This window comes from Balaenoptera ricei, chromosome 1, assembly GCF_028023285.1.
Source record: "Balaenoptera ricei isolate mBalRic1 chromosome 1, mBalRic1.hap2, whole genome shotgun sequence".
Taxonomy (NCBI): Eukaryota; Metazoa; Chordata; class Mammalia; order Artiodactyla; family Balaenopteridae; genus Balaenoptera; species Balaenoptera ricei.
In genome coordinates, this window is record NC_082639.1 from 162,262,268 (window position 1) to 162,284,584 (window position 22,317).

The 22,317-nt window shown below is 37.8% G+C and overlaps 1 protein-coding gene across 7 annotated transcripts in view; it reads right to left on the reverse strand.

Moving 5' to 3' along the window:
- Positions 1–22,317, reverse strand: part of RGS7 (regulator of G protein signaling 7) — a 584,592-nt gene that overhangs the window by 359,012 nt on the left and 203,263 nt on the right. For 2 of the 7 annotated variants that reach the window (XM_059940741.1, XM_059940743.1), the window contains one exon: positions 130–335. The exons of the other annotated variants lie outside the window; for them this stretch is intronic. The gene's annotated coding sequence lies outside the window, so the exon portion shown is untranslated. The remainder of the gene's footprint in view (positions 1–129; positions 336–22,317) is intronic. 7 annotated transcript variants of the gene reach the window in all.

Below are 22,317 nucleotides of genomic sequence, written 5' to 3' on the forward strand. Positions count from 1 at the left end.
ACCTACCAACTTAATAATTCACTTAACAAATATGTAATGATCGCACACCATGTGTCAGACTCCATGTCAGGGGTCTAGTGTACAATGTTGAAAAAGGCAAATCTGGTCCCAAACCTCAGAAATTTATACCTGAGAGCAGTGGTCCTCAAAGTTTGACCCCACAGTCCAGAAGCATCATCATGAGCTGAAAAACTGTTAGGAATGTAAATCCTTAGGCCTCATCTTAGAACCTCAGACCTACTGAATCTGAAATGTTGGGGCTGGAGCCCAGCAAGCCTGTTTTAACAATCCTTCATGGTGACTCTGATGCAGGTTCATATCTGAGAAGCAGCATTCTACAGAACAGTCAGGAAAAAATCAAATAAAAGGAAAAGTATATTAGTTTCCTAGGGCTGTCATAACAAATTATCACAAACTGCATAGCATAAAACAAAAAAAAAATTATTCTCTCTCATTTCCAGAGTCCAGAAGTCTGAAATCAAGGTATTAACAGGGCCATGCTCCCTCCAAAGGCTCAAGAGGAAAATTCTTTGCCTATTCCACTCCTGGTGGCCTCTCACATTCCTTGGCTTGTGACAATATCACTCCCATTTCTGTCTCCTTCTTCACATGGCATTCTTCCCCATGTGTCTTTCTGTGTCCTCTCCTCTTCTTGCAAAGACACCAGTCATCGGGTCTGGGGCCCACCTTAAATCCAGGATAATTCTATCTCAAGATCCTTAACTGATATATCTGCAAAGATTCAATTTCCAAACAAGGTCATATTACGAGATTCTAGGTGGACATTAATTGGGTGGTAACACTATTCAACCCATTACAGAAAGCAAATTTTAAAATCATCCATTGGGTAAACATCATGAAGGAAACATGAAGCCAAAATAGAGAATAAAAATGGGTGACTTTATGTACATATAGTGGTCAGAAAAGTCTCTCTTAATAGGTGACATTTGAACTTGGGAACTGGGCATGAGATGGAGTTAGTAATTGAAGGATAGGAGGAAGAACAAGAGGATATGCGGGGAAAAACATTTCAAGGAGAAGCAGCATATGGCAATGGCCCTGAGCAGGAAAAAAAGTTCAGCTATCTGAAGAACTGAAAAAAGACCCTGTAGTTGGAGCCTAACAAATGGGAAGACATAGAATATAAAATGAGATTAAATCAGCTAGTCTAGAATAGCTCCAAGGTGCAGCCACAACAGGAATGAAATGATAATCCTGTCTTACAAAAGCCCTGAAACTGAGGACAGGGAAAAGCTTAAGCTATTATTTTAGAAGATCACAAAGAAGTCACCCTGTAGTTGACATAGGCTGTGATGAGTAGAGCCAGAGATTTTGGATTGAAAAATTTCCTAGACAGTGCCTTTGGCCATAGTTATTTGCAGATGAGACTATTATGAATAAATACATCAGAAGTCTTTTAAGTTTTTGAAAGACTATTGCCAAATAATCCACACTCCCAGCCTGAGAAAGCCCATCAATGTTCAGACTCCATGAGAACCCTGGCCCCAAAACTAACACCAACTGAGCAACCTCAAGCATGGCATGCTCCCCAATACCCTCCCATAGAAAGGTCATGTATGATAATGCACTAAGAACAATCTTTTGGAAGGCTGAGCCAGAGGGCACAAAGACAGTGAACAATGGAGGGCAGAACCAGGGCCTGCAGGACAAGTTCAGTAAGAAAAATGCTCTACTACCAGGGAAGGAAATCTTTGTTATTCCTAACCAGTCAGATTGATAATTATTGGGTTAGCCAAAAAGTTCGTTCAGCTTTTTCCCATAAGATGGCTCTAGTATTGCTTAGTTATCTTCAATTTCATTTGAAACAATTTTGTTAGATTGTATTATGACAGCTGCCATATCAGCGTGCTTTAAAAAAAAAACTTAACAAAGTAGGTGAATTTTTGTGTAGCCATTTTAATATTGAAGATGGAAGAGAAGAAGCAACATTTTCGGCATATTATGCTTTATTATTTCAAGAAAGGTAAAAACACAACTGAAACGCAGAAAGACTTGTGCAGTGTATGCAGAAGGTGCTGTGAGTGATCAAACGTGTCAAGAGTGGTTTGCGAAGGTTTGTGCTGGAGATTTCTCACTGGACTATGCTTCGCGGTCGGGTCGACCAGTTGAGGTTGATAGTGATCAAATCAAGACATTAACTGAGAACAATCAACATTATACCATGTGAGAGATAGCCAACATACTCAAAATATCCAAATCAAACATTGAAAATCATTTGCACCAGCTTGGGTATGTGAATCGCTTTGATGTTTGGCTTCTACATAAGTTAAGTGAAAAAAACCTTCTTGATCATATTTCCGCATGTGATTCTCTACTTACCGTAATGAAAACATTCCATTTTTAAAACAAATTGTGACGGGCAATGAAAAGTGGATACTGTACAATAATGTGGAATGGAAGAGATCGTGGGGCAAGTGAAATGAACCACCACCAACCACACCAAAAGCCGGTCTTCATCCAAAGAAGGTGATGTTGTGTATATGGTGGGACTGGAAGGGAGTCCTCTATTATGAGCTCCTCCAGAAAACCAGATGATTAATTCCAACAAGCACTGTTCCCAGTTAGACCAACTGAAAGCAGCACTCAATGAAAAGTGTCCAGAATTAGTCAACAGAAAATGCATAATCTTCCATCAGGATAACACAAAACCGCATGGTTTTTGATAACCAGGCAAAAACTGTTATGGCTTGTCTGGGAAGTTCTGATTCATCCGCTGTATTCACCAGACATTGCACCTTTGGATTTCCATTTATTTCAGTCTTTACAAAATTCTCTTAATGGAAAAAATTTCAATTCCCTAGAAGACTGTAAAAGGCACCTGGAACAGTTCTTTGCTCAAAAAGATGAAAAGTTTTGGGAATATGGAATTATGAAGTTCCCTGGAAAATGGCAGAAGGTAGTGGAACAAAACAATGATTATGTTGTTATGTTGTTACATTGTTCAATAAAGTTCTTGATGAAAATGAAAAATGTTCTTTTATTTTTACTGAAAAACCGAAGGAACTTTTTGGCCAACCCAATGCTATGGAACAGTGCCTATGTCCGCATTCTCCTCTTATCTGAATGAGAGTTTCTATTGGTGTTTCCTATGCCATTGGTCCACTGAAATGGGATAAGCTGCGAGGGGCAAATAACATGTCATTTAGTTTATAGGTCACCAAAATAAGAAAAATACTACCCAGACATGGGAGAAAGCAGGAGACTGAAGCAGATATCTTGGACTTTGGTTCAGATGCAGTAAGTGGTTAGAACATTGGGCTTGCCTCCTTTGAGAAGGAGGAACTGTGTCAGAGGTGTGGAGTAAAGAACACACACAAAGGGAGATGCAAGAGGGAAGAGATATGGGAACATATGTATATGTATAACTGATTCACTTTGTTATAAAGCAGAAACTAACACACCATTGTAAAGCAATTATACTCCAATAAGGATGTTAAAAAAAAATGAATAAAAGGAATAAACATGGTCTATGAAAATGACTATGTGATAATAAATATTCGTGTTGAATCTAAAAAAAAAAAAAAAAAAAAGAACACTCACAAGTAGTTGGGTGGCTAGGGGCACACTAAAGCAAAGATGGTAAGATTTCCTCCAGTATCTGTTCTCCCTATCTTTCAATGTAATAAAGACACCAACCTTGGTAATAAGACCATATAACTGGATTCTATCCAATATGACATAAATGAAAATGTTGTGTGACAGCAGCAAATGCTCTCTCTCCATTTCTCCATTGTTAACTTGGAAGAAGAAAACCACCATGAATTCTACAGCCAAAAGGAAATGAATTGTGCAAATAAAATGAGGAAACATAGAAGTGGATTCCTCCCTAGTTGAGCCCTCAGATAAGAATGTAGCCTGGTTGACATCTTGATTTCAGTCTTTTGAGCCCCTGAACAGAGGACCCAGTTAGGCTGTCTCCAGACTCCTGACCTTTGATCCACAGAAACTCTGAGTTCACAAATGGGTGCTGTTTTAAGTCACTAGGAAGTTTACGTTAATTTTTTCTGCAGCTATAAGAAACTATAAATATATACACACATATATATGTTATGTATGGTCATATATAAATAGATATAGAAAAAGCATATATATATATACTCATATATATGAATATGCTCCTTAAGTTTATGGTCCTTAAGAAAATCAAGAGTCATCTTCATCCGAATGTGTATGTGACTGTGACAATGTATGTATATATATATGTATGTCTGCTTCTTTAGCCGTTAATTGAAAACAACATATTGTTAACTTGAGTCCAGTATATACACTTTACTGGCTAATGCAAGATGACTTGATCACTTTTTAGTTAGTAAATGAGGAATTTAGCTATTAAACAGAAGCAAATTTGAGTGAAATTCTTATATGTAGTTTATAAGAAATTGGTTTGGTTTCTTCTTATATATGTTCATATGCATGTGTGTTAGTGTGTTTATAATTGATATCCTCAATGGTTAGGATGGTTCTCAACCAGCCTATTTTCCACATTAACTCAGCTGAGAATAGGTAGTTGCAGCAATAAAGAACATATCCAAATCTCAACTGATCTCCTAGTGACATCCCTAATGAAATCCTACAATGACTCTGTTAGACAGTTACCATGTGGCTCTCCTTTCAGTTACTATCAGCATGGTGGGTAACCACTATGGCAGCTGAGTCATGCAGATAATAGTAGTATTCTCATATACAAGTTTGCTGGAATTTCCTTGACATGCCAATTGTTCATCACAAAGTGTGCTGGGGCACCATTTAGATTTTCTACGCAACGCATTCCAGTAAACATACAGGTTTTTGCTTTCAATTAATTTCCAAAGATTTGAAATAATGAATAAACTTAATTTTCATTTATATACTTTCCCTCACACCTCCCTCACTTTTATTTATCAAGTGGATAATATCTTTTTTAAAGTGTCATTTAAAAATTTTTTAAATGCCATAGACATAAATCACTGTGATCAGCTAGGTAAACCCTGCATCTACGGAATATCTGAATGGACAACGAGTGTTCCCACAAATGAAACTGTTCTAGCTCTAGCAGCTGTGGACATTGGGGACTAGTACCCACAGGAGTTCGGCCAAGTCAGAGTCTAAGCTGCCGCCACAGTGCCCACAGGGGGACCAAAGACCTACCTAGAGGTTTTGGAGGGCCTCCTGGGGAGGCAGAGGTTGGCTGTGACTCACGGTGGGGGCAAGGACACTGAGAGATGAGACCCCAGGAAAATACAATTTTTACTATTTTTTTAAGTTTTGTTTTTTCTGTTGTTCTCTTCTTACTTGCTTTATTTTTATTATACTTTAGGTGTTTTTACATATTTTTTATTGTTTTTTTATATTTCTATTTCTACGTTACTTTTTTCTTGTTCTGTGTTTTTTTCTAGTTTTTTTCTTTTTTCTTTCCTTTGTTCTATTTTGTTTATATATTTTTTCCTTTGTTCTTTGTTCTTATTTTTTTACCTTTTTAAATCATTTTTGTGTGTTTGTTTTGTTCTATTTGCTTTTTCATTCAGTTTGCATTCTGCTTTTATTTTTTTTATTTTTTGTTTTTGTCAATTTTGTTTTAATTGTTTTATAACGTTTTGGGGTTCTTTTCTTTGTCTGGTTGTTCTCTTGCTTTTTATTTTCCCCGTTTTTCTTTTTCTCCTTTTTTCGTACGTGTGTATGTTCTTAGTTTTTTTTGTTGTTGTTATTTGGTTCTGCTTTTACCACTCGTCTGGGGTTTTGTCTGTCTGTTCATTTGTTTGTTTGTTCTTAATTGTTGTTGTTGCTGTTTGCTTGTTTTTGTCTTTGTTATTTGTCTTGGGTTTTTTTGCCTCTTTGTTTTCATTTGTTTTTTATCTGCTCTTTTTTTTTTCCTTGCTTTTTCCTTTTATTGACAAGCTGTGTGGCTTGCAGGGTCTTGGTTCCCAAGCTGGGGGGTCAGGCCTGAGCCTCTGGGGTGCGAGCGCCAAGTCCAGGACACTGGAACGCCAGAGAATTCCTGGTCCCTGAGAATATTAAACAGCAAGAGCTCTCATGGAGGTCTCCATCTCAGTTCAAAGACCTGGCTGTACCCAATTGACCGCATGCTCCAGTGCTGAACGTCCCACGCCAAAGAACAAGCAAGACAGGAACACAAACCCACCCATCAGCAGACAGGCTGCCTAAAGTCATACTAAGCCCACAGACACCCCAAAACACACCATCTGATGCAGCACAACCCAGCAGAGGGACTAAATCCAGCTCCAAACCCAGAACGCAGGCACCAGTCCCTCCCATCAGGAAGCATACATAAGCCACTGGACCAACCTTGCCCACTGGGGGTAGACACCAGAAGCAAGAGGAACTACAACCCTGCAGCCAGCCTGCAGAAAGGAGACCTCAAACACAGAAAGTTAGACAAAATGAGAAGACCAAGAAATATGTTGCAGACGAAGAAGCAAGATAAAAATCCACAAAACCAAGTAAATGAAGAGGAAATAGGCAATCTACCTGAAAAAGAACTCAGAGTAATGATAGTAAAGATATCCAGAATCTCAGAAATACAATGGACAAAATACAAGAAACGTTTAACAAGGACCTAGAAGAACTAAAGAACAAACAGTGATGAACAACACAATAACTGAAATTAAAAATACAGTAGAAAGAAGCTATAGCAGAATAACTGAGGCAGAAGAACATATAAGTGAGGGAAGACAGAATGGCGGAAATAACTGCCGTGGACCAGAATAAAGAAAAAAGAATGAAAAGAATTGAGGACAGTTTCAGAGACCTCTGGGACAACATTAAACACTCCATCCAACATTTGAATTATAGGGGTCGCAGGAGAAGAAGAGAAAGAGAAAGGATCTGAAAAAATATTTGAAAAGATTATAGGTGAAAACTTCCCTAACATGGGAAAGGAAATAGTCAATCAAGTCCAGGAAGTGCTTAGATTCCCATAAAAGATAAACCCAAGGAGAAACACACCAAGACATATATTAATCATACTAACAAAAATTAAATACAAAGAAAAAATATTAAAAGCAGCATGGGAAAAGTAACAAATAACATATAAGGGAATCCCCATAAGGTTATCAGCCAATCTTTCAGCAGAAACTCTGCAGGCCAGAAGGGAGTGGCATAATATATTCAAAGTGATGAAAGGGAAAAACCTACAACCAAGAATACTCTACCCAGCAAGGATCTCATTCAGATTCAACAGAGAATTCAAAAGCTTTACAGACAAGCAAAAGCTAAGAGAATTCGGCACCACCAGACCAGATTTACAACAAATTCTAAAAGAACTTCTCTAGGCAGGAAACACAAGAGAAGAAACAGATCTATAAAAACAAACCCAACACAATTTAAAAAATGGTAATAGAAACATACATATAGATAATTACCTTAAATGTAAATGGATTAAATGCTCCAACCAAAAGACAGAGACTGGCTGAATGGATACAAAAACAAGACCCATATATATGTTGTCTACAAGAGACCCACTTCAGACCCAGGGACATATACGGACTAAAAGTGAGGGGATGGAAAAAGATATTCCATGCAAATGGAAATCAAAAGAAAGAGGGAGTAGCAAGACTCGTAACAGACAAAATAGACTTTAAAATAAGACTGTCACAAGAGACAAGGAAGGATACTACATAATGATCAAGGGATCGATCCAAGAAGAAGCTATGACAACTGCAAACATTTATGCACCCAACATAAGAGCACTTCAATACATAAGGCAAATGCTAACAGCCATAAAAGGGGAAATCAACAGTAACACAATAATAGTGGGGGACTTTAACATTCCACTTACACCAATCAATAGATCATCCAGACAGAAAATTAATAAGGAAACAGAAGCCTTAAATGACACATTAGACTAGACAGACTTAATTGATATTTATAGGACATTCCATCCAAAAGTAGCAGAAAACACAATGGAGCAAAGATAGCCTCTTCAAAAGTGGTGCTGGGGAAATTGGACAGCTACATGTAAAAGAATGAAATTAGAACACTCCCTAACACCATACACAAAAATAAACTCAGAATGGATTAAAGATCTAAATGTAAGGCCAGACACTATAAAATTCTTAGAGGAAAACATAGGCAGAACACTCTATGACATAAATCACAGAAAGATCCTTTTTGACCCACCTCCTAGACAAATGGAAATAAAAACAAAAATAAACAAATGGGACCTAATGAAACCTAAAAGCTTTTGCATGGCAAAGGAAACCATAAACAAAATGAAAAGACAACCCTCAGAATGGGACAAAATATTTGCAAATGAAGCAACTTACAAACGATTAATCTCCAAAATTTACAAGCAGCTCATGCAGCTCAATATAAAAAAAAAAACCCAATCCAAAAATGGGCAGAAGACCTAAATAGACATTTCTCCAAAGAAGAATATATACAGATTGCCAACAAACATATGAAAGGATGCTCAACATCACTAATCGTTAGAGAAATGCAAATCAAAACTACAATGAGGTATCACCTCACACTGGTCAGGATGGCCATCATCAAAAAATCTACAAACAATAAATGCTTGGAGAGGGTGTGGAGAAAGGGGAACCCGCATGCATTGTTGGTGGGAATGTAAACTGATACTGCCACTATGGAGAACAGTATGGAGATTCCTTAAAAAACTAAAAATAGAACTACCGTATGACCCAGCAATCCCACTACTGGGCATATACCCAGAGAAAACCATAATTCAAAAAAGACACATGTACCCCAATGTTCACTGCAGCACTATTTACAATAGCCAGGACATGGAAGCAACCTAAATGTCCATCAACAGATGAATGGATAAAGAAGATGTGGTACATATATACAATGGAATATTACTCAGCCATAAAAGGGAACAAAATTGGGTCATTTATAGAGACATGGATGCACCTAGAGACTGTCATACAGAGTGAAGTAAGTAAGAAAGAGGAAAAACAAATATTGTATATTAACGCATATATGTGCAATCTGAAAAAATTGGTATAGACGATCTTATTTACAAAGCAGAAATACAGACATAAACACAGAGAACAAACGTATGGATACCAAGGGAGAAGGGGGTGGGTGGGATGAATTAGGAGATTGGGATTGCCATATATACACTATTGATACTATGTATAAAATACATAACTAATGAGAACCTATTGTATAGCACAGGGACCTGTACTCAATGCTTTGTGGTGACCTAAATGAAAAGGAAATCCAAAAAACAGGGGATATACATATAAGTATAGCTCATTCACTTTGCTATACAGTATAAACTAACAGAATATTGTAAAGCAACTATACTCCTATAAAAAAAATAAAATTAAAAAATTTTTAAAAGAAGTGAAAAAAATGAATTATCCCTGGATATTATAATCAGAAACAATTATCCTATAATATGTTTTGATTCTAGACAACTTTGCAAGCAGCCTGAAAAGATACATAACAGCCCTATTTGGAGAGACAAAGACAAAGAGAGCTGGTAAATCTCTTATACGTTTATTTCTACAAATATTTATTATAAACTTACTATGTATATCAGGTATCATGATAGGAGGTATACAATCGATGATTTCTGCCCAAGTTTACCACGCTGTCAAGGAAGAGGCAGGCTGGCAGAGCAATTTGCAATTACAAACATGGGTCAATGTGCAAAGGGTAGATGGAAATCAGAGCAGAGAGCAGAAAGTGACTTTGCCTGTGCAACAGGGAAGATTTCACTCTGCTACTGTAGCACAGAAAGAGAATCACTCCAGTTCCAGGGTGAAAATTACTTGCTTTGCATTAGATCCCCATTTTCTCCTGTCAATCCTACCTCATCCAGGCCTACAGAGAACTAAAGACTAGAAGCAATAAAGTCATCTTCTTAGGATAGTCAGAAGTGACAGATGATAGGAATAAGCTAATTAGACAAGCAAAGCAGTCAGGGGCCATTTGATGTAGAAGCCATCAGTCCTACAAACTTAATAATCAAGAAAAAATTATTACTTTGCAGCCCACTTTGTAACGATGAGTATGAGTCATTAGAGCAAGGTTAAATTATGTTCATTATGTTCTGTTTAATAAAGGAAAGAAATATATACCATATTTTAGAAAGTTTCTGTCAAACTGGTTATTTTAATACTACCTAAATTGGTGAATGCCTAGAAATTTCATTCATCAAACATGTCATTTTCTCATAATGTTGGAAAAATTAAATGTTACCATACTAAATAAAGCATCATATTACATTTAAATAGTTATTAGTGGTTTCCAAAGTTTTTTTTTTCCATGTCTCACTATAATCCCATAAATCAGACAGCAGTCCCATGGTGCTGATGATTCAGCTGAGACATAGCCACACAATCTTAGTCAACAACTCAGTTCCTTTAACTCCTATAAATGTTCTTTCACTTACCCATTTATTCATTCATTTAACACATACTTATAGATCATTTATATGACCCACAGTTCCATGAAATAAAATGTCAGAAATTTAAACATAAATATAACTCTACTCTTACATAGTACTCTATGATACAAAAATCCTCTGAAGTTCAATTTTATAATCATAAGTGAGTTCTAGAGGTTTTTAAATCACTTTATAGTACCTGTCATTGAGTTAACACATGGGAATATCTTAGGTATTTTGAGAAACGGATTATTTCTGTACCTAATCCATGAGTGACATAGGTACATTAAATGGAAAGGATTCCAGCTTTCTCTACATTCATCAGATAATTAGTTAATTTAAACAACTTTGTAATGTTTTCTTAATCATTCAGTTCAGTAGATGAAAAAAAATCAGTCGAAGTTAATGCATCTGTAGCAAATGGATTGACTAGATGGTTTTTTTTCAGTTGATTTCTTTTGATATTGTGTAAATTTAGTGTTTGTGCTACTCTTGAAATATCCCGTTTATCAACCCAGAAAAAACTGCATTATCTTCACAATTTAACAAGTGGAAAATTATGAGATAGAAAGGTTAACTGAACTCATTATGCTCAGATCAACCTTTAGCAAACTAGGATTTCTCTACCAGGACTCAAGCGTGTTCTAAAAACTGCTTTTCCATTGATCCTATTGTTTATACAATCACTTCTGTGCTGCCAAGATGCTTGTTGGTTATGCCTTCTGCTTTCTGATTCTGCTAAGTTATTTTTTAAAAAGCACAGCTTATGTGGCAATCTGGATACCAAGGTCTTTCCTGGCATCACTGGCTATGATTTTGGGTGAATGAGCACACTGACTTTGATAAGGAAACTGCAAAATATAAAGTAAAAATGGTAAAATAAAAACAGGTATTACATCCAGGATTTGAAATAATTACATTCACTCACAGGGAAAAAAAAAAAAAAAAAAGCAGTATCTTAAAATCCAATACTTAATCAGAAGAATAGGGCAAAGAATAGGACATGGTTGCTGGACTTTGTACATTTATAAATCACTGAATAAAATTAAGGTACTATGGATAGTTTAATGCTTTGTGGACAGCAAGTTGGACTCACATTAGACAGAATTCACCAGATTTTGAACTGACAACCCAAAGACAAAATAAATCTGGTTTTGTGTCTAAACTCAGCCTTGAAGTCAGTTAATTTGCTGGTGACTTTGAAAACTTTAAATCGTTGCCATCTTCAAACCTTGAGAAATGAGTCATCTGTTTCTGTCAAGTGGAAATGAACAAAATGAGCAGGAAAGGAAATTTTATTTTCAAAGTTCAGAAAGAATGCAATAAACAGTGAAGATTATTTACCCGTAACTGCGTTATTTTTTTTTCCAAGAATTCGCAATGCTCTTTTAAAGAGCAAAAGGCAAGCAACTTTAAGTATACATGTCAATCGGGCCTCCTTTCTGTCAAATTTTTGCAGTAAAAGGGAGCCAAGGAATTTTCTTGGCATAACTTTTTGGTCCTAGAAAGAGAAGCATAAATAGACCATTGCAAATTTTTTCCTTAGAGATTATTAGACCATCTTCATATCTTATATACAGCTTCCAAATTATGTCCCTTGTAATAAATCCTACATAGTGACTATTATAATCTTCATTTTTCAGATTCATAAGCTGAGGCTCAGAGGTTCTAAATCCCTTGGCAAAGTCACCATTATATGGGGCAGGTCTAGGATTTTAACCACAGCCTCTGGCCTACACAATTGGGCCTCTATTCTAGCTTACTTCTTCCAGTGGATTTATATACTTTGATTGCCTGACTCTTCTTTTCCTTTTTTGTATAGATAAATAAAGATGCCTGAGTTATCTAGGTCACAGGGTTGTTATGAATATCAAATATCATAATGTATATAAACATATTTTAGGAATTTAATAGCCAGAAGTTTTTATTTCAAAGCATATAGAAAGTATGGTTGATTGATTAGTCTGAGAGAAAAGTGGTTATCGGGCTTTAGGTTAACTACTTTTATGGTAATCTGATAATTACCAGTTTTTGCCTCCCAATCCCGCATCCACCCAACCACCACCACTGCTCTCCTACTGGTCAAGCCAGATGATACCACAGTTTTACAGTAAGCCATGCAGCTTGAGGCAGTACTGAGAAACAGGGGTCCACAGTCCCATCCTTCCAGGTTACTCAGAACACTTATTCATACTTACCCTGGAGGAAGGACGAGTGAGGAAATATTGTTCATGTTTCTGAATCAGTTTACCCTAACACCATGGTATACAGAGAGTTTAACCGTTTAAAGACACAAATTATTTCCAAGTGCACTGACTTCATATGTTCACTTGCTACCCACCTTGAGGTCTGCTGAAGGGAAAGCAAAATAAAATTGGAGCTCACAACCCTTTTTCATTAATCCTGAGGATTTTAGGATCCCAACAATTTTAGTGATCCTAAGAAATTAATACGACACGACCCAATTTTTAAATAAAATGGTTAACTTGGGGCATTGCTTGAAGTACCATGTTGAGAAAATTGAAAATCTGACATGGAAGCATTCCACCACTTTAATTATAGTCCACAAAAGCAGTTTCTATGTGTTAAAACCAGAGTCAGAAAGCACGAAGTAACTTTAGAAATCTAAATCTTTACTTTGCCCAACAAATTTGTAAGAGGTTAATTCTTCTGTTCCCAATACCAGATAAGAAATGGATTTGTTCAGATCCACAGAATTAGAGTGAGCCATGAATACTAATGAAAATTCAATGTATTGCATGGCACACCCAAGGGAAACTTTTATTTTTAAGATACCAATCATCCTCTTCACCAGGCACTGGGCTGAGAGCTTTATATGAAGTATTTTAATTAATCCTTAAAACTCTATTGGGTGAGGCTATTACTAATTCCCAATTTACACATCAGGAAACAGCTAGTTAGTGGTGAACCCAAAGCCAGAATACATTACAATCTTGAGCTATTTTCAAAAATTAAGTGAAAAAGTGGTTATACTGGGACAACTCCTTCCTTCTCCTCCATACTTTGTGGTTAGTAGGAAGAGCACACCTGTCTGTGGTAGTTCTGTGAACACTGAAAAGCAAATAATGCAGTTCTTTTTTAGTGTATTTGAAAGGGAAAATATCTCCCATGTGTTTCTAGACTCCAATTCACAGAAAATATCAGAAGATACATGAGAAAAAGAAGGCATCCTTGTCTCCTGTTACACATGAGTGGCATGTAAGATTCTTTTATACCATCACTACTTTTATACCATCACTACAAGCAGGAGAGAGGAGAGAGGAGTGGGAGATTAGTTGTCACAGCAGTCACTTCAGTCTTCACCAGTTTGGTGGGGACTCATCTAGCTCTCTGAGTGTCACTTTCACACTCACTGCTCCATGAATAACCCCCAGGATGCCACATGTGTGGAAGAGGTCTTCTCCAGAGGGAAGACCAGGCTTTGGTCCAAGGTTTACGAGTTTTCACAGACCTGCAAGACTGCAAGGTGCTTGTAGACTAGGAAAGGACGTGGATGTCTGCATCAATGCCAGAACGCTAGCCAGAATGTGGTAAGTATAATACCGTAAGAGGGCAGTTGAGAAATATGAGAATTCAAAGAGAGAAGTGGGTCAGGCTGTATGGTGGGAGGAAGCCATGACAGAGGAGGAAAAGAGGATTGAGCTGTCAATAAATTTAAACAAGGAAAGATCAGATGCCTAATCACTAGAAAGTAACAAGAGCTGAGGCAAAGCAGAAACCCAGGCAGCCTTACCACAGCTCCCCTTTGTTATTCTGCCATCCTTTGAAGTAAAGACAAGAGAGATAAGGTTGTGAAGGGGAGTCATAGGCTGAAATCAGGAGCCCTTGAGCATTATCCTACAATAGGATATGTAAGCAATAGAAAGCTCTGAAAGATTTTTATCAGGGTTAGTTCAGAGTTGAGCTTTGGAAAGACCAAAGCTGCCCGGGATACTGTTTTAAAATCTGGGTTATTAGTTTGTTTACTTGTTTGCACACTCATCCAAAGGAAGGAGGAAAAAGTGCTTAGCTATCTCTGAGTCGGTATCTTTCAAGTGTTCTTTTTACCCTCTACCACCTCCAGGAGAACATCAGTTACCTAGAAGTCAGATGAACTTTCTTAATTGGCTAAGGATCCTAAACCCAGGAGTAGTAAATGAGGGTCTGAGGTTTATACTCAACCAATGGGACAGAAAACAAGGGACTGGGGCTTATATTTTAGATAAATGCACAAAGCAGCTGCATTTTGGGTAATCAGGAGTCACACACTCTGCAGTCTCCCTATTATAGGGCATTGTGAGCTTTGGATATGACTAACAATAATACTAACCTTATGAGGAAAAACAGACTCTACTCTGAAGACTTACGACTTGAGGGAAACCCAAGAGAGTGAAGTCCCATGGCAGTATCCTCTGGTAGTCTAGTGTGCTAATTCCCTCCTCTGAGAAATGCTGAATTAGGCATGAGGCACTCTCCAGCAATAGGACTCTATGCAACTCGGCCTTTCAAGTTCTAAAATGGCGATGTGTAAAGTTGACACGGTACTGTCTCACCAAACTGAAAAGGATTTCGAGGCTATGCATAGAGCCAAGTGATTTATGCAAGCAGTATTTCCTGAGTGCCTGATAGGTACCCTGTTTGTCTGACTAGGAGAGAACAATGAACAATATGGAAAAGCACATGCCTTCAAGGAGCTTACATTCTTGTGTAGGGATAAAGATGCCTGTAACAGTCAATAAAGAGATAATGAAAAAGGCTGTGAAAGAAATAAAATCAGATCATGTCACAAAGTGAGTGAAAGGCTACTTCATAGAGCTGGCCAAGGAAGACCTGTCTGAAGAAGCAGACACCAGAGTGGTAAGAAGTCAGGGGCCAGACAAGGGCATCCAATGCAGAGGGAATAGCAGATATAATGGTCTTCAGACAGCAACTCATTTGGCATGTTCAAAACAAAGAATGCCAGTGATCCTACAGCACAGAAAGGGATGGGGAACACACTGGAAAGTGGGGTCAGAGAGGTTCATGCTGGCCATATTTATGAATTTGAGTTTTATTGTAAATACAGGAAGCCACTGAAAAGGTTTAAACAGGGGAATGTCTTTATAGGACTAATAGTATTAAAGTTATTCAAGTAACTTTATGCACTCTGAATGCTGAGTGCAGAATGGACTGCAGGAAAGCAAACTTTGAGACAGAATAGTTAAGAGGTTACTGCAGAAGTTCAGGTGAAAATTAATAATAGCTTGGACTGAGGGTGGCAGTGGGGAGGTAGAGGAATGAACAGAGTTAAGACATATTTTGGAGATAGAAGCAACAGGACTTCCTGTGGGAATGGGGTAGGAATGGAGAGAAAAAGAGAATAATCAAAGCCAATTCCTAGGTCTTATTCTTAATAGCCTAAGCAACTGACTGGATGGATGTGTCATTTACTGAGAATGGGAAAACTGGGGAGGAAGGGAAGGGTGGGGGAAACCCAGAGGTTCAATTTAGTTGCAGTACGCTTGAGATACCTACTGGTAATAAGATGGAGATGTGAAAAAGGTAGTTGTATATGTAAGTCAGGAGTCTAGGATATTATTGAGAGTAAGAGATATAAATTTGGGAATCATCAGCATTTGGATGGATTTAAAGCCATAGGACTAGCTGTGATCACTTAGGGAGAGACTAAGCATAGAGACAAGAAGAGTGCCCAAGATCAAACCCTGGGAGTTGACCATTTGGAGGTTGGTAGAAGGTGAATAGCCATCAAGGGCCACTGCAATAGGAGGAAAACCAAAAGAGAGGAAAACCAAAAGAAGCCAACAGAACAAAGTGTTCCAAGGAGGATGTGGTCAACAGTGCATAATGAGGTTGATATGTTGCATAAGATTCAAACCCCTCCAAACATATCATTTTCCTTGTGGATATAGTTTCTAAGTACTACATCCTAGGTTTTACTGATATGATACCAGAATCCAGTTAAAATTTAATCCATTTATTCATACCAGATGTTTGGAATAAAGAAATAAACTTTTTATTCATTATCATTTCCATTTATCTCTTGTGCATCAGTTTTAGATTCTACTGTAAGACTGATATATATCAATCTGTGCTATGTATACCAAGATATATACCAAACTGTGCTATATATCTTTAGTGCTCACTGTGTAGAATTCTAAAGATGCCTACTACGTTGTAGCTCAGCCTAAAGACACATGCTAATTACCTTCCATCATGGTGCATCACTGGCTACATTTCTACTGAACCGTAAGCTCTGTTGAGGGTGGGAACAGGCCTGATATGTTGACAGTTAAAGTCCTAGAATTTAACAAGTGTCTAATATTTGGTAGATTCTCAAAAACTCTGGTTGATGGGGTATCTTAATCATCAATCAATTATCACTCTGAGTCACTGCAGCACCAAATCAGAGCAAGTAAAAGACATTTGACATACTGGAACAAGGGAGCCACAACTAAGCGAAGTCCTGTAGGCAGGTAAATCCCAATCTAGCTCTAAAGGCCTTTCATTATTCATAATATTGGTGCATAATAAATCTCCACAGGCACATGATTCATTGCCACACAGATTCAGATGGACAACATGTGACCCACAGTTTCCCTCAACACGATAATTACAGAAAGAAAGTCTAATGATTTACAGTTGATCTAAAAAGCATGTTAGTCCAATTCTGTACCAAATTCCAGAAGAATATAACATCACAGTCTGTGGATGCCCAAGAAAAAATTCACCAAGAGTTTCTGTTAATATGGTGTGATTACCAGAGTTTGGTTTTAGTGACAGGTTAATTGGCAAATCAATATTAAATCATACTCACATGAGGCACTCTGATAGGCACTATGAGGGACACAAAGGAATACAGAATACACTTCCTGCCCTTTAGGGGTCCTAAAATCTAGTTGGGTAGATGCCTTTCACTTTATGAAATGTTAAATAAAAATCTAATATTGCAATAGTGGAAAAAATTTTTAAATGTTGTGATGCCCTATATAATTAACAGTCATCCATCCATCGGTGTGACTCTGATATAAGGTGGACAAGAATCTTAGTGGAATTTTTGGTAAACAGAGGAACACAGTAATATAAGGGGTGTGTGTGTGTGTTGTTCTCCCTTAAGATAAAAATTATCAGTCCAGAGCATCATATATAAGAAACACACCTTGACACATGTTTCTTGTTGCATGGTAACCATAAGGAAGTATAATGCTGAGAAACAGAGCTCTAGGACATGGCTTGCATGTGGGACAATGTTTCCAAGCAGAGAATAAGGTTTCCATCCCTATAATTACTCTTCTATTATAGCAGCACCTTACTTGAGAAGCAAAATGGCATTGTAGAAAGAGCAACAGATCAGGAGTCAAGGGGCTTGAAGGTTCCTGACTCTGCTACCAACAAAGGTCAGCGGGAGGAGGGGAGTCTGGAGCTCTCTCCAGCTCTGAAGTCAGACACATCTGCCACTCACTCTTTGTGTGATCCTAGGCAAGTCATTCAGCTTTCACAGACTGTATTTTTCTCATCTGTAAATTGGGAAGACTAGTACCTCTGGAACCTTAAATGCTTGTTACTAAGTGAAAGAAGCCAATCTGAAAAGGATACATACAGTATGATTCCAACTCTATGACATTCTGGAAAGGGAAAACTATGGAAAGAGTAAAATGATCAGTGGTTTCCAGAGGTCAGAGGGGAGAGGGAAGAATAAGCAGAGCACAGAGGATTTTTTAGGGCAATGAAATTATTCTATATGATGCTATAATGGTAGATACATGTCATCATACATTTGTCCAAACTCATGGAACGTAGAGCACCAAGAGTGAACTCTAATGTAAACTATGGACTTTGGGTGATAATGATGTGTCAATGTAGGTTTACCATCTATAACAGATGTACCATTCTAGTGGGGGATGTCGATAGTGGGGGAGGTTATGCATGTGTAGGGGCAGGGAATATATGAGAAATCTCTGTACTTCCTCTAAATTTTGCTGTGACATTTACAACTGCTCTAAAATTAGTCTATTTAAAACAAAGAATAGTATTTCTACCGTAGAGTAGTAAGAATTAAATGAGATAAAACTTGTAAAGGACTTAGCACAGAACCTGCCAGATAGCCAAGGTTCAATAAATGGCAGGTATTTACACAACTCCCAGCATATAATAGGTGCTACATCAATATTAGTATGGTTGTGAATGCTTTCTAAATGATAGCTCACACTTTCAGGTGTCAACAAAGAGCTACATCTGCTGTTATTTGGGACCTTGGTATTGTGTCTCTGTTCTGAAATTTGAGTTTGCATCCCATTCCTGAGCCTTAGTTTCTCCAGGTCTTATTTGTTTCTTAGCCTACAACAGATCAAAAGCTGCTGATTGGAATGAAAAGCCAGAATTGTGAGAAGAAGCCATACCAATGGTGGCAAGATGTATAGGGGAATACAGAAGAAAAATAGGAAGGAAGCGTAAGAATTCTGAAAGAGTTTTGTTCTGAGACCATACAGTGGGGGAACAAATAATGTTCTGTATCTTAACAGACCAGAAAGATTAGTATATTACAGTATTACAATCGATGGCACTGTGATGCAAGAAAAGCAGGGTTGGAAATTCTAACTCTCCTTCAGTCTCATAATTTTGGTACCTTGCCTAAGTCATTTCATTTTCCTGAATTGGGCCTCTACCATCAGCACCTGTGACAGATTCAGCTCAGCTACTGTCTGCTCCATCTCAGCAGACAGGATTAGGACCTTACTGGCCTGGGCCATCTTGTTGTAAATAACTAAGCAGGCCCCACAGAAACCCAAAGAACAATAAATCATACTCCATTTGTCACAGCCGTGATTAATGATCAATTTCTTCACCTCTAAAAATGAAGATAATGTGTACCTCACAAGGCAGTTGAGAGAACTGAATGAAATGATGCAAATAAAGCATTTAGCACACACAACTCTCAGCATATAATAGGTGCTACATCAATGTTAGTATGGCTATGAATGCTTTCTAAATGATAGTTCATACTTTCAGGTGTCAGCACAGAGCAACATTTGCTGCTCTTCTGACCTTGGTATTGTATCTCTGTTCTGAAAATTGAGTTTGCATCCCTTCCTGAGCTTTAGTTTTTCTATGTCTTATGAACAAGCTTCTTTCTAACATAGCACCAGGCCCATTTAGGTTTCCATAAATGTCTTTTAAAAGAAGGAATGAATAAATGCATTCATACATGCTCCGATCCCATTTATTTGCTTCATTTTGATAACCCTCTCCGGGCACTGGGTCCCTGCCATGTACTCACTAATCCCTTATCTAAAACCTGAAGCCTAGACTCAGAACTGAGTCTGATGGCTGGGACCTTCTCCTTATTAGTGATCACCCAAATACCACTTGTCTTCTTGCTTGGACATAGAAGTAGACCATGTCTCAGCTTCTCAGTCCTTGGACTTCATACATGTGCCTATTACACTACCTTTTCTGGAAACCTCTATTGCTAATTGTTTCTCTGCAACAATGACTACAGTATGATTTGGGTGTTTGCCTATCTGTGGTACTTGATTTCTATTAGGACATGCAAAAGGCTCAGCTCAGCCAACAGCTATCTGCTCCATCTCACCAGACAGCTGTAGGACCTTTCTGGTCTGGCCCATCCTGTTGTAGATAGCTAAATAGGCCCGGTAGATACTCAAAACACAATAAATTATCCTTCATTTATCACAACTGTGATGACACCTGTAATTAAGCAATCTAGGTATGTGTGGTAGATAGGTGGGTGAGGCCTGTAGGCAGTCTATCTACCTATGGTACCGAAAAGATTCCTGGGGAAAAAGTTCACTCTCAGGAAGAAGTCAAGCTGGGTCAAGTGCAAAGATAATTTGTAAAGAAGAAGAAGAATTCTACAAGTTCAAATCTGTCCTCCAGCCCAGTCTTCCCATATATTCCTGTCTGAATTCTAGTAAGGGATTGGGAAAGAGACGTTTTATATATAGAAAAACATTTGTGAACCACATGGGAACCATGTGGAAAAAATGAAACAGTAATGAGAGAGGAGCATTCTCCCTACTTCTATATGGCCTTGGCACAAGAAGGATATCAGAGACATCCCTTAGGCATCTTCAGACCAAAACACATCTGTGACATCATTGTCAGGAAAAAGCAGTAGCTAAAAGAAGTGATAGTGTTACCTGGTAGAAGCCAGATGGACAGAGCAGAAGAGGGTGGGAATAGAGAGCTACAAATTGACAGCAGCTCACCTCTGGGTATTACAAGTAAAGATGAGGCACCTCCATGCAACTTTGCATCAAGCAACAGACAAAGAGGGTTACATTAGAAAAAGCAAAGTCACTTAGTAGCTAACTAGATTATTTGTGCACTCCATGATCATAAACGGCTCTGGTTAGTTAATCAAAAAATGTATTGAGGAAAAAAAAATGTATTGAGTGAAGTAGTCTACTAAGGATCATGAGTCCACAATTATTAAGTGAGGTCAGGAGCCAAGAAAAACATAAATTACCTAGCTACTCTGTTGAAGATGACAGAAAATTTATACTCATTTTTATACCTATTTATTTTAAAATAACCCCTAATGACCTAACCACATGTCAGGTTGCTATGACAAGCACTGGATAAACAGATGGCTAAGTTATTCTTGGAAGGCAGCTCATAGATATATCAAATATAATGGAATTTCAACTGCCATGATACAGACATAATTGAAGAGATATGGAAGCTCAAATTAATCTACTAAGGAAAAAAGTAGTTCATAGAAGTTTAGCTGAGACACTAACCTTTGATTTGAACATTCTCAAGTAGAATAAAGGAGAAAAAATATTGTGGAGGTGCGTTTTTATAGGAAGTTGGGCTCTAAAGTAAGTGAATTAGGAAAAATCAGATAAAGTTAAATTTATCCTTGTACATTCCTGAAATTATCCATGAAGTACAAATGGATTTTGGTCTACAATCATGTAGGATTTTTAACTTTAAAGTCTGAGAACCACCAAGTAGTCTAAAGGACAGAACAAAAGAAACTGTGCCTACATGGTCTATGCATGAAGATGATTCTCCTTTTAAAGTAACTTCTTAAAGAGAAATACAGAATTCTATTGTTTCTACTTGTCTATCCTATCTTAATATGAAATCCCTATGATCACTTAAAAACAGAGCTTCACAACATCACTAATCATTAAAGAAGTGCAAATCAAAACTACAATGAGGTATCACCTCACACCTGTCAGAATGGCCATCGTCAAAAAATCTACAAACAATAAATGCTGGAGAGGGTGTGGAGAAAAGGGAACCTTCTTGCACTGTTGGTGGAAATGTAAATCGATACAGTCATTATGGAGAACAGTATAGAGGTTCCTTAAAAAACTAAAAATAGAACTACCATAGGACCCAGCAATCCCACTACTGGGCATATACCCTGAGAAAACCATCATTCAAAAGAGTCATGCACTACAATGTTCATTGCAGCTCTATTTACAATAGCTAGGACATGGAAGCAACCTAAGTGTCCATCAACAGATGAACAGATAAAGAAGATGTGGCACATAGATACAATGTAATATTACTCAGCCATATAAAGAAACAAAATTGAGTTATTTGTAGTGAGGTGGATGGACCTAGAGTCTGTCATACAGAGTGAAGTAAGTCAGAAAGAGAAAAACAAATACCATATGCTAACACATATATATGGAACCTAAAAAAAAAAAAGGTTCTGAAGAACCTAGGGGCAGGACAGGAATAAAAACGCAGACGTAGAGAATGGACTTGAGGACACAGGGAGGGGGAGGGGTAAGCTGAGACGAAGTGAGAGAGTGGCATGGACATATATAGGCTACCAAATGTAAAATAGATAGCTATTGGGAAGCAGCCACATTGCACAGGGAGATCAGCTCCGTGCTTTTTGCCCACCTAGAGGAGTGGGATAGGGAGGGTGGGAGGGAAACACAAGAGGGAGGAGATATGGGCAT